The following is an 11,319-nucleotide window of genomic DNA, read 5'->3' as shown; positions in this document are numbered from 1 at the left end:
TACACAATGTGGGATTTGAATTCACAATCCCAAGGGATCAAAAGTCACATGCTCCACTGACTGAGCCACTCAGGTGCCCTCAGGTAGCATATTTCATCAAATTTGGCAAGCTAATTCTAAAACTCATTTGAAGATGGAGGGCTAAGAATAGCCAAAGACCCTTTTGAAAGACACTTTTGAAGCAAAGTAGGACAGATGCCCTTTCCAATGTCAAGATACTGAAAGTTGTAATAATTACTGTGATGTGTTAACACACAGAGATAGACAAATGGGCCAGTGGGACAGACTAGAGAGTTTTGGAACAGGCTTACTCATATACAGAAACATAGTCAGTAGGAAAATTAGATCCCTACCACAAAACATACAGAAAAGAAAAGGAAACATTAAAAAAAAAAACAAACACCACCACCAAGGCTAATACCCTTGTATCTTTATGACTTCAGTGTGGGTAGGGATTTCTTAAGGAATAAAAAGCAGAAATATGAAGGAGAAGACTTAAATTTTCCAGTGCCAGTATGTAACACTTCCATAACAAAGGATGTTGATGGCTTTTCTTTTGACTTGTTTATGGTACATATTTTAGACTTCTATTTAAGTGCGACTGGTAGGAGACAGGGGTAGGAGACGGGTAATTCAAGCTGGAACATGACACCTTACCCGTCTTTAAACATCACCCTAGATGCTGTGTAGAGAATATTGGGAGGGAAGGGTTTGGAGTGGAAGCAGGCGATCCAGTGAGTAGGCTAATAACCAGGGGAAATCACGGTGAGTAGGACTGTCACCAAGAGGGAAAACGTTGGACAAATGTAGGATGTCTTGGATGTAGGGTCAGCAGGACTTGCTGATGAAACAGATGGTGACGGTAAGGAAGAGAAGAATCAAAAGCAATTGTGAGATTTTTGGCTATGGCAACCGGTGCTCCGTATAGAAATATATAGAATTATAGGATGAGGAAAGGGGAAATTAAGTATTTTAAATGCTTTGAGTTCCTGTTAGATATGCAGGTAGAGCAGTCAGATACAGGAGCCTCTGTGCAAAGTTCTGTGGCCGAGGATTTAAATTCGGGAGCTGTGGGCGTCTAGGTGACATTTAGACCGTGCCTCGGAAGCGCGTGTTTGTGGAGAAGTCTAGCGACTGAGTCCCGAGCGTTTAGAGGTTGACCCGAGCACAGGCCAGCTCAGAGGACGGAGAAGAGACCCCTGGAAACCAGGGCGGCGACCTGTCGTGTCAGGAAAAGGAAGAGAGCGTGGGTTTTTGTTTGTTACCGTTTCTTTTAATGAGGCTGTCGAATGTTACGCAAGGATCGAGCGAGATTCAGGTCAAGTTTCCTAGCTGCGGAGGGGACGGCCCCGCAGCTTCGGCGGGTGACGGTGGCGGGTCGGGGAGAGGCTGTGCAGCCAGGCCGGCGAGTGCGCGACGGGAGGCCGCTCGGTCCGGAGCGGGGGTCACTGCGGGAGCGCCCAGGGCCTGTGGTATCTGCCGGGAGCCAGCGATCCCGGGTCCAGAGCGACACTTGTACTGCCTTTGAGGGGCGAGAACGGGGTCGGGAAACGTGCAGAAATCACCGCCTTCCGAAGCCTGTCCAGACATTAGCGTCACCTGGGGAGCCTCACAGCCACCCGGCGCGGGGCCCGGGGCGCCCCCGGGGGAACAGCTCCCGGGCCCGCCCTGAGGTGTAGCCAGGTGTGAACACCTCTGACCCAAGGGCGGCACCACGTTCACGTGCCGCGGGGCCCCTGGAACCTCCCGAGGGGCTGCTGGGGAACAGGTTTCGGAGGCGCGCGGCACGCCCGGGGTTTCCATTCCGACTTGATGTTCCCGGTGGCGCTGCTGGCCGAGACGAGACTGTTGCAGACTTGGGGAGCTTTAAACGCCCCGCACCCCAAGCCGGTGGCTTCCTAACGTAGCAAGCAACCACTCATTTCTATTTATACTTACTGTGTATAAATAGAACATTTAATTTTGGGCACCGTATTCTGTGTGCTTGTAAGTAACCTGCTCTTTATAATTAACCATCTTAGGAATTTGTTCCTTGAACATTAAAATCCTGCATTTTTTTTTAATTGGCCACGTAAAGTTGCAACGTATGGATTGACCAGAATACAGTTTAAATCTCATGCAGGGTACACTTTTCTAATAAAAAATGACGCTCCACGAAAATGCTTGCCTACAATCTTTGACGCTTCGCTGTTTATCTTTGCTTTCGACCTTTGAGAGTGCAGAGCTGGATCAATGGTACATTAATGAACTTTGTATAATTCATTGATTTTACTACTAGAAAAGAAACTTGTATTTATATTTTATATCACACAGTATGGGTTGGAGCAGGGGGAAAATCCTCCCTTCATCCTCCCCCNCCCCAGCAATTCCTCTTCCTTGGAGGTAACCAGTTTGCGATTTCTTGTTTTGCACAAGTTTCACCTGCAAATGTGTTCATCCTGAGCAAACAAGCAAATGGAAACACTTACCAGCTCGTTCCCACAAACGTGAACAGCTTGTCCCAAGTCCCGGACAAGGGGGTTCCGCTCCCCGGTGTCCTCGGCGGTCAGCGGCGTGCCGGACCCGCGCTGCGGGGAACCCGCGGGGTCTGTGCGGGGGGCCGTGTGCGGGGCGGCTCGTGGGGTCTCCCGGGCACTGTGGGACCTGTGCACACGGAGGGGCTGCGTGCGGCGCTGCGGGACGGATTGAGGGGTGTGTTAGGGACTCTGCGGGGATCCGTGTGGGGTCTGTGCGGGATGCTGCGGGGACCTGTGTGAGGATCTGTGCAGGGACGCGGCGGGGTCTGTGGGTTCCGTGTGGGGGTCTGCGCGGGTTCCGTGCGGGACGCGGCGGGGTCTGTGGGTTCCGTGTGGGGGTCTCTGCGGGTTCCGTGTGGGGGTCTGCGCGGGTTCCGTGCGGGACGCGGCGGGGTCTGTGGGTTCCGTGTGGGGGTCTCTGCNGCTTCCGGCGCAGCCTTGACCGCCCGGAGCCCACCAGCCCCCGGCTTACGGAGGGGCCAGCCCCGCGGCTCTTGCACGTCCCGGACAGAAAAGTGTCGTCTCCCACTTTCTCGTTCTTCACACTTCAATGTACATGGTTTTGCCCGCAGGATTTCCATTTTTTGGACAAATGGTTTTTTTTTCTTTTTCTTCATTGGTTCTGTGTTTGGGAGTCGTTAGTCGGCCCTTCTCTGTGTCACCCCCCCCTTCTTTGTGTGGGGGTCTCACACACCCCCGCACCCTCTCATCGAGACCCCTGTCAGGGGCCCCTGGTGTTGGCTTCGTTGACGTCAACCTGCCTTCGCGCCAAGCTGTCACCACAGCAACCACTGCCTGATTGACAGCACTCAGAGGCGTGGCGAGGGGGGCCCGGGTGGGACGCTCGGCCTCTGATTGGCCTGCGCTGCAGCCCCGCCTCTGCGGAGAGCCTGACAAGGAGTCGCGCGCAGAGGCTCGGTGCAGACGCCGGGAGCCGCGGGAGAACGAGGTCGGAGCTGAGGAGCGGACATGTCCACCCTGGGCTGGTGGCGCCGCCGGGCGCCAGGGGCCCTGTGGGCGTGCTAGACCGTGCACGCGGGCTGCGCCCGGGCCGAGCCGTGAGGCCCGAGGCGGTGTGGTGAGGGGAGGTGAGTCCAGCCGGACCCCCGCCCTGCACGTCCGAGTCAGGACGGTGTCCGAATGCCGCCTAAGGCGGCACGGCGGTCACGCCGTAGTCTGGGACCCTGGTCAGATGGGGAAGGGGGAGGTGGCTGGCGGACACCGCCTGGCGGGGTCCTCAAGGGGTGCAGGGCGCGGGTTGCCGCGCTTGCCGTGGGCACCATCCTGCGTGTCCAGCCGGGGTCTCTGGGATGGGCTGCCCCTTTGAGGTGGCCGCGGAACCGGGGTAGGGGTGGCTGCCGCGCCATCTTGCCTGGTGCAGGTGGGGGACGGGGATGGGATGACCACGGACTTCTGTCAAGAGGGCCCACCAGGGTGGGTGCTGGGGAAGTGGCGGGCTGGCTGGGTCTGGGGGCTGCAGATCACTACGTCCGTCGCTCAGGCTGTCCCTCCATCCCAGCCAGAGTTTGGGGGGCGGGGCTTGTTTTGCCGCAGTGGCGGTGGGAGGAGCTAAGGGCCGCAAGAGGCGGGGCCAAGGGCTTCATGCCTGTGGAGTATTTTCTCTGGACTGTGAGTGACTGGGGAGCCCGCCCACACTGGCGCCATCTTTGGTGTGGGCGGTAAAGTTCGCTGCACAGGCGCTGCCCTGATTGGTTGGCCGTGGATTGGGGCGGGGCCAAGGGCGGTCCAGACTGCCGCGAGCCCAGGTGTGACGTTATCGTTGAGTCCCGCCTACCTTGGCGCCATCTTTGATCGGGGTGGCTGAGGTTTGCCGCGCAGGCAGGCGCAATGGTGGCTGGCTGGCGACAGCAGGGCCGGGCTAAGGGCTGTGGGGGACCGTGATGACCCCGTGTTGTATGCAGTGACTGAAAGCTACAGGGTCCTGACCACCTCACACTTTTGCTAATCAAAGGTCTGGCTGCAGAGGCTTGCTCTGACAGTGCCACCCCGATTGGCTTGAGGGCTGAGCTCTGAATTCTGAGAAAGGGCCATGGCTGGTGACCCAGAGACCGCTTTGTCAGCAGGGTCCACGTGGTTTGGAGAAGCCAGGCCTTGTGCTAAGTTTGCCGCGGCTGCCGCGGTCGCGGCCGCCATGGAACCGTTAGTCCTGAAGTACAGGGCTACAGTCTGTCGACGTGCCCGCTGTTACTCGTTGGCTATATCTGGGCATGGCAGATGCCAGTTTTCTCTTATGGTTTCTCAGTTTTCTCTTATGGTTTCTCAGTTTTCTCTTATGGTTGTCGCCTCGCGGTGTGTCTGGCCCTATCTTTTGGCTAGGGGAATGCTGGAGACACGGAGTAGCGGAGCTGTGCCGCGCAGACTCTGTCAGCGGGGCAGAGGGGGTGGGGCCACGGGCATTTTGGGGAACTGACCCTGCTGCTGGGCCCCGCCCAGGCTGGCACTATTCCTGACTATTCCTGGGCCGACAGGTGACTGCTGAGACTTTTGCGCAGGCGCCATCTTGAAGGACGCAGAGTTGCAAGGGGCGGGTCCAAGGGGGGGAGGAGCTGCAGAGCTCGGCCCACTCTACTGCTGTTAGCCGACAGGTGGCCGCCGAGACTTACTGCGCAGGCGCCGTCTTGAAGGACAGCAAAACTGCAGGGGGCGGGTCCAAGGGGAGGGGCTGCAAAGCTCGGCCCACTCTAGTACTGTTTGCTGGCCGACAGGTGGCAGCTGAGACTTCTGTGCAGGCGCCATCTTGAAGGACAGCCGAGCTGCAGGGGGCGGGTCCACGGGGAGGGGAGGAGCTATATAACGGCCCATTTTAATGTTGGCCAACAGATGGCAGCCGAGACTTACTGCGCAGGCGCCATCTTGAGTGCCCCCCCCCCGCCCGGGGCTGGCTGTAAGGGGTGGGACCAAGGGGCGGGGCTGCAGAGCAGCGCCCACTCTGGCTCTGTTGGCCGACAGGTGGCAGCTGAGGCTTACTGCGCAGGTGCCATCTGAGTGACCGCGGAGCTGGCTGTAGTGGGTGGGATCAAGGGGCGGGGCTGCAGCAGCGCCCACTCTGGCTCTGTTGGCCGACAGGTGGCAGCTGAGGCTTACTGCGCAGGCGCTGTCTTTACCGTTGCGTGGCTGCAGGGGCTGGGCCCAAGGGGAGGGGCTGAGGAGTTCCGCCTACTCTGTCGACAGGTGGCAGCCAAGACTTAATTCGCCGGCACCTTTTGAGTGATAGGGGCCCTGCAGGGGGCGGGAGCGAGGGAAGGACTGCAGAGCCCCACCCACTCGAATTATAGTAAGACCAGTAGGTGACAGCTAAAGCTTATTGCATAAATGTCACCATTAGTGATGGTGGTATTACTGGGAGCAGTCTTGATAGAGGCTTTCATGTTTTGAATAACAGGAGACTGCAGACCCCTACCCATTGGGTGGGTAGTCCTGGGGTAGCCCCTAGAGGCTTATTGCACAGGCGCATCTTGAATGATGGCAGAGCGGCAGGGGGTGAGTCTGAGGGAAGGGCCTGCAGACCCCTATCCATCCCAGCGGTGTGTTTGTTGTCCTGTAGGTGGCTGCCGTGGCTTACTGCGCAGGCGCCATCTTGAAATACAGCTGACCAACAGGGGGCGGGCCCAGAGTTGGCTGCTGAGGCTTACTGCGCAGGCACCATCTTGAATGACGGCTTAGCTGCAGGGGGCGGGACCAGAGGAGCAGCCAGGGCTTGCTACGCAGGCGCAATCTGAATGATGGCGGAGCTGCAGGGGGCGGTGTGAAGGAGGAGCTCTCATGTCCAGATTGATGGGGCTGCAGACCCTGCCCAGCCTTGCGCCATGTTGGCCAGTAGGTGACTACTGAGTCTTAACAGCTGAGGCGTCATCAAAAAGGACTGTGGAGTTGCAGGGGGTGACCTGAAGGTGGGACTGCCATGTCCTAAGTGACTGAGGGGTCCTGGAGAGGCCTGTCCACCTTCGCATGGCTGAGAAAAGGAGTCAGGTTTGCTGTGCAGGCTCCAGTTTAGCCAGCCCGGAGTGTTTGCTGCCGTGGCTGTGCAACAGGGTGGCAGGCACGACCTTTCCTCAGAAGGACACCAAAGCCAAGTCTTGGGAATGTAGCGACAGGATTCATCTGTGCAGCCCTGAGGGTCTGTTTGAAAAACTGGGGTTCAGGTATCGATATTTTAATAGATTTGGGGAAGGCCAGGTCTCCAGAAGACGGAGGTGTGTTGTGACATAAGTTTTGGGGTGTGGAGGCTTTGAGGTCAGTATGGAGTTTACGCAAAGGAAAACATCTATAAGATCTTGGGACTGGACAATTTAGGGCGCAAAAAAGAGGGGCGTGGCACCCTAGGCACGTCGGGGTGTGGTTTGGGAGAGTCCTTCTAGGGGGAGGGGGCAGGGCCGTCCTGGCTCCTGGGTGGGGCTACCTGCTGGCGGCTGGAGGGGGTGGGGGAGCTGCGCGCGCGGAGAGCATCTTGTGGCCCTGTAGCTGCGTCCCCTGCAGGACTGCGGTGAACTAGCACTGAACTAGCTCTCCCTGGGTTTGCTTACATGTATCCCAGACTCCAGCCGGGGCACTTCTAGTCCTGGCTCCACCAAAGCATCTCATAAGCCCCCACCTCTTTTTTCTTTTTCCTTTTCTTTTCTTTTCTTCTCCTTTTTTTTTTTTTTTTTTTAGGTAAAGAAAGTAACATTGGAAGGCTCCTTCCCCACCAGGTGGTGAGAGAAACCTAACTAAGTATGCACATCTTCCAGTCGATATCATCAATATAGAGTTAGAGTCATAGTCATGAAGGTACTTCCCCCAGGAAGTACCCCCTAACTGATTGAATGCGCCCACTGAGGCACAGTGGGACTTGAAATATGTAGTATTAACCCACTTGGGAGCAGGGTGATAACCTCTAAAATGGTAGATAAGCTTAAGGAATGAAGTAATTACCTAATGACGGTAGTACTAAGGTCCTAATAAAAGATAAGCTCCTCGTATTACTTAAATTTACAATGCACTTAAACTTATGGGCCTGCATCACTAGCTATTAGATGGCAAAACTGGAATTTTAATGTACTTTTCTAAGGAGTATCTGTTTCACTAGTCCATATGGTCTCCACGGAAAATGTCAGTAGAAATTCTGTTTTTCAAAGTGATGTTAGCTTGATCTATAGTAGTCTGCCATGAACTCTGAGATTGAGTTCTCTGAGCATCTGATTTTCTATAATAGGAGACTTAGAAAATTAACGGTATTGTGGTGAGGAGTAGCAGAGACAGTGAAAGTAAGATGTTAAGCACTCTATGGGGTTTGTAAATAAGTACATAAATATATAAGTAAGTAATAGTACCACTTCAGCTCTTTTTTTCTCCTGAGTTTTGCCTACATGTGTCCTTTTCTTTTAGAGGGACTACCAGTGTCACATAGTTAATAAGTGGAAAGTCGGGTTCTTGAATTGATTTCTTAATCCAAAGTCCTGTGTCTTTACTGTTTTGCTTTGCTTGTTAGAAAGCTTTCTAAGATGTTCAGATAATGACTTGCACAGCCACTGGTGTAACCCCACAGGGAAGAGGCTATGATTACAGTCCACAGTACGGCTTGTACCTCGGGGAGCAATGCCCATGGCCCGTCCATCTAGAGAGGGAGGGCTCTTCCTCCCGGTCTCACTTGACCTCTGCCACTGGAGGAAGTAAAGGTGCACCTGTTGTGTAGTCCTTTCCAGTCTGAGGAATCTGGGGTTTGCAAAGTGAATTCGGTATATCTCATGCTTTCTTTTTTTTTTTTCCTTCACCAGCTTTGCCTTCTCGAGCTTCTACCCTTCTCAGAGACAGCTGGCAAGAGGAAGTGGTCCAAACACTAGGTGGCTGGATCCAGGTCCAGGTGAGCTGCATTCTGTTCTCACAGTGCCACACTCATCCTTGGAGTGAACACATTCTTCCTCATCCTGACACTTTTCTACTGCATATGTACTCCAGGCAGCCATGCAAGTACTCATTTGTGCTTTCTGAAAACTCACAGACTCTTCTGGTGAATTGTGTGTTTGCCAGAAATTCTCCTTGGCCTCATGCTATCCTTTTCAGTTCCCTACCGTTTTTTTTTTTTTCCAACGCTCAGTTGCACTTTCAGGCCTACTCTTTATCTCTTGTTGGATGATTAAAGAAGCATGAGAGATCCATCAGTTCTTCTAGCAAACATGGCCTAGAGTGGGAAAAGAGGTGTATTTTTGGAGTTCATAGTCTATTGGATAATGAAAGATATTGACAAAATAATTGTGCAATTTATGGTTTTGAGAGAGAATATTCACTGTAGGCAGTTAACCTGAAAGAGGCCACATAGGGCCTTCCTGGAAGGCCAGGGAAGTTCAGGCTGAGCACTGAAGAAGGGAGGATGGTAGGGTGTTGTGGGAAGGGTAATCTCAAGCAGATGGCACAGGGGCATTTTTGAGGGCTCCAAAGAGAAGAGCCAGAAGTCTAGGATGCCTGGAGCAAAAGAAAGAATTGAGTGGCATTTGATCAAGGTGGGGAAGAGGTCAGCTGGTGCTGTGTGTGAAAGGCCTTTCAGTGAGTGGTAAGTATATTGGCTTGACATGAAGCACAGTGGGAAACCATTGAGATGTTTTAGCCATAAAAGTAACATGGGAATCAGATTTGTGTTTTAAAAATATCACCTGTTGTAGGGTTCAGAAGGGAGGGTGGAAACAGTGACTGCAGCGACTGGGTGAGGGATGATGGCTCGGATTAGGGTCAGAGCAGAGAGAGAAGTGAGGCGGACGGATTTGAAAGAGCTACTGAAAGATTTAGTGGGGCCTGTACTCTTCTTTCACACCTTGCTGACTGCTTCACATGAGGTACAGTGAATCACATCATGTGGGGAACTGAGTGAAATAGCAAACATGGATTCCGTCAGCAAACATGGATACTGTCCCCCATTCTGGGATAGGACCATGCCAGGCTTTGTGTCTCTGGAAGTGGGTGATGTAATCACTGGCTTCAGCGTCTGCTGAATGGGAACTGTAGTTAAATGAGGAGTAAGAAAACATGCTTACCAAAATAGGTGACTGTGCTGATGGTGTGTTACCATCTGAAGGAAGGCTCACGTGCCATCCCAGGTGGGTCCCTGGCAGTGGATTGGCTCATTCCTGGCCTCAGTGAATGCTTCAAGTATGCAGTGTCTGGTCCTAAAGCCTGTGGAGACTCAGAAACCTTATTTTGCCTAAGAACTCATCCTGTGTTAGTAGATCCACACTAATGAAGCTCAGGAGACCTGTGTAAACCCTACTGACATACTAGTTTATGTTGAAAACCAGTGTGACTAAAGTACAGTGTTCCTGTTTCCTCAGTTCTGGTTTGTCAGTCTATAGTGGGAGAGAGCTACAACAGGGACCCAAGTACTCAAAAGTGTGTATGCTCAGCAGATTCTCTCCCTGTAGGCAGACCTACATGGGCAGTGAAATCATAATGAGAAAGTTACTTGGTGAGTATGGAATCAAAATGAGAGAATGTGAAGGTTTACTAGCACTGGCCTTAAGGTAGCCTAGTGCTAGCATCTAGTTGCAGTGAAGCTTGTACTAGGGTAACTAGGACACCAGAGGCCACCTATCTACAGTCCCCAATTTCCACTCAGATTAGGTTTGACTAGAGTACCCCTTTCCTGTACATGCTGTGTGGGCTGTCTTGTCACGTCCTTTCTCCTTTGGGGGGAAAAAACTGATCAGCTAATAACTGATGTGAAAATATGGCCAGATAAGTCATACTGGCTCAGAAGACGTTCTCTTTAAAGTAGCTTTATTCGTCTTGAACTATTGGGGTCTGATCATTAAACTAAAACTTTTAGATACTATTTCCTCTCTTCTGAAATTTCTGGGGAAAGCCCACAAGAATGGACACCAACAAGGAAATTTGGCTGCAGTGTGGTAAGTGCTAAGCCTTTGTGATAGAGGTAAGCCCAGGGTGATGTGGATATTATTGAAGAAGAGCCATCTAAAAGACCAGAGGGTGGAGGTCATTGCCAGTATGGTAGGGAGAGTGGTCCTTTACTCTTCGCTGACATTCCCATGTGAAACTGCCCCTCGCCCCCCAGCAGCCCCTGTTGTCCGCATGTTCCTGTTCATGGTTGATCAGACAAGACCGGACATCTAAGCCTAGAGCCATGGTTCTCAAAGTATAGTTACTGGGGTGCCTATTGGAATGCCTCTTTCCTAGAGAACCACAGGCCTTCTAGATTGTCACACCTAGAAAGGCAGGTACATGTTTCACAAGTACCTCGGATGGCTTTTGGCACCCCAAGTTTGAGAACCACCACAGAACCTGAGCTGTGGTGTGCGCTTGCAGCCTCCGAGCTTGGGTTGCTGAGGCTGTCAGCACTGGGCGCGTCACCGGGAGGTGAGGTAGGACTGGGACTGGGGCAGCGTTTACCACGTGCATGCTGAAGTAGAGAATGTCGGTCTGCAGAAAGAGGCAGGAGAATGGAGCAAACGAGAAGAGAGAGGAGACTACACACCATGCTGTCCCCAAGAAACGAAGAAAGTAACTTCCTCGCTTCCTGACTTTAAAGTTCTCAATTCCAGCCCCCTCGGATGAGGTAGGTAGAATGAGTGAGGGGGCTGAATCTAGGTGCACCGTGACGAGGGGCCCAAGTAAGTAAGTAGAGATGGGGTTGAAGAAGCTCTCATGGAGCTTCTTTCTCAACTGAATGGATGTGGGGACCTGAGGTCAAACAGTGGGGTCACAGGATTTCTTTAGCTCTCCTTACATGTCCCAGTCAACGTTTTCCAGCCTCTGATCTGTGTTCTTTGAATTCTTCCCAATCCAGTTGTTCGAGGCC

The 11,319-nt window shown here is 53.0% G+C and overlaps 1 protein-coding gene across 3 annotated transcripts in view; it reads left to right on the top strand.

Moving 5' to 3' along the window:
- The first annotated feature begins 3,456 nt into the window (after positions 1–3,456).
- Positions 3,457–11,319, top strand: part of PEG3 (paternally expressed 3) — a 30,828-nt gene continuing 22,965 nt past the window's right edge. For 2 of the 3 annotated variants that reach the window (XM_077756982.1, XM_077756981.1), the window contains exons 1-2: positions 3,457–3,604; positions 8,291–8,376. The gene's annotated coding sequence lies outside the window, so the exon portion shown is untranslated. Of the gene's footprint in view, positions 3,605–8,290; positions 8,377–10,329; positions 10,409–10,946; positions 11,077–11,319 lie in introns of all 3 variants that reach the window. The other variant, XM_077756980.1, reaches the window with a different exon arrangement.

This window comes from Crocuta crocuta, unplaced genomic scaffold (genome assembly GCF_008692635.1).
Source record: "Crocuta crocuta isolate KB4526 unplaced genomic scaffold, BGI_CrCroc_1.0 scaffold142, whole genome shotgun sequence".
Classification (NCBI taxonomy): Eukaryota; Metazoa; Chordata; class Mammalia; order Carnivora; family Hyaenidae; genus Crocuta; species Crocuta crocuta.
The sequence above is the reverse complement of the archived record's forward strand: the minus strand, read 5'-3'. Positions and strand labels throughout refer to the sequence as shown.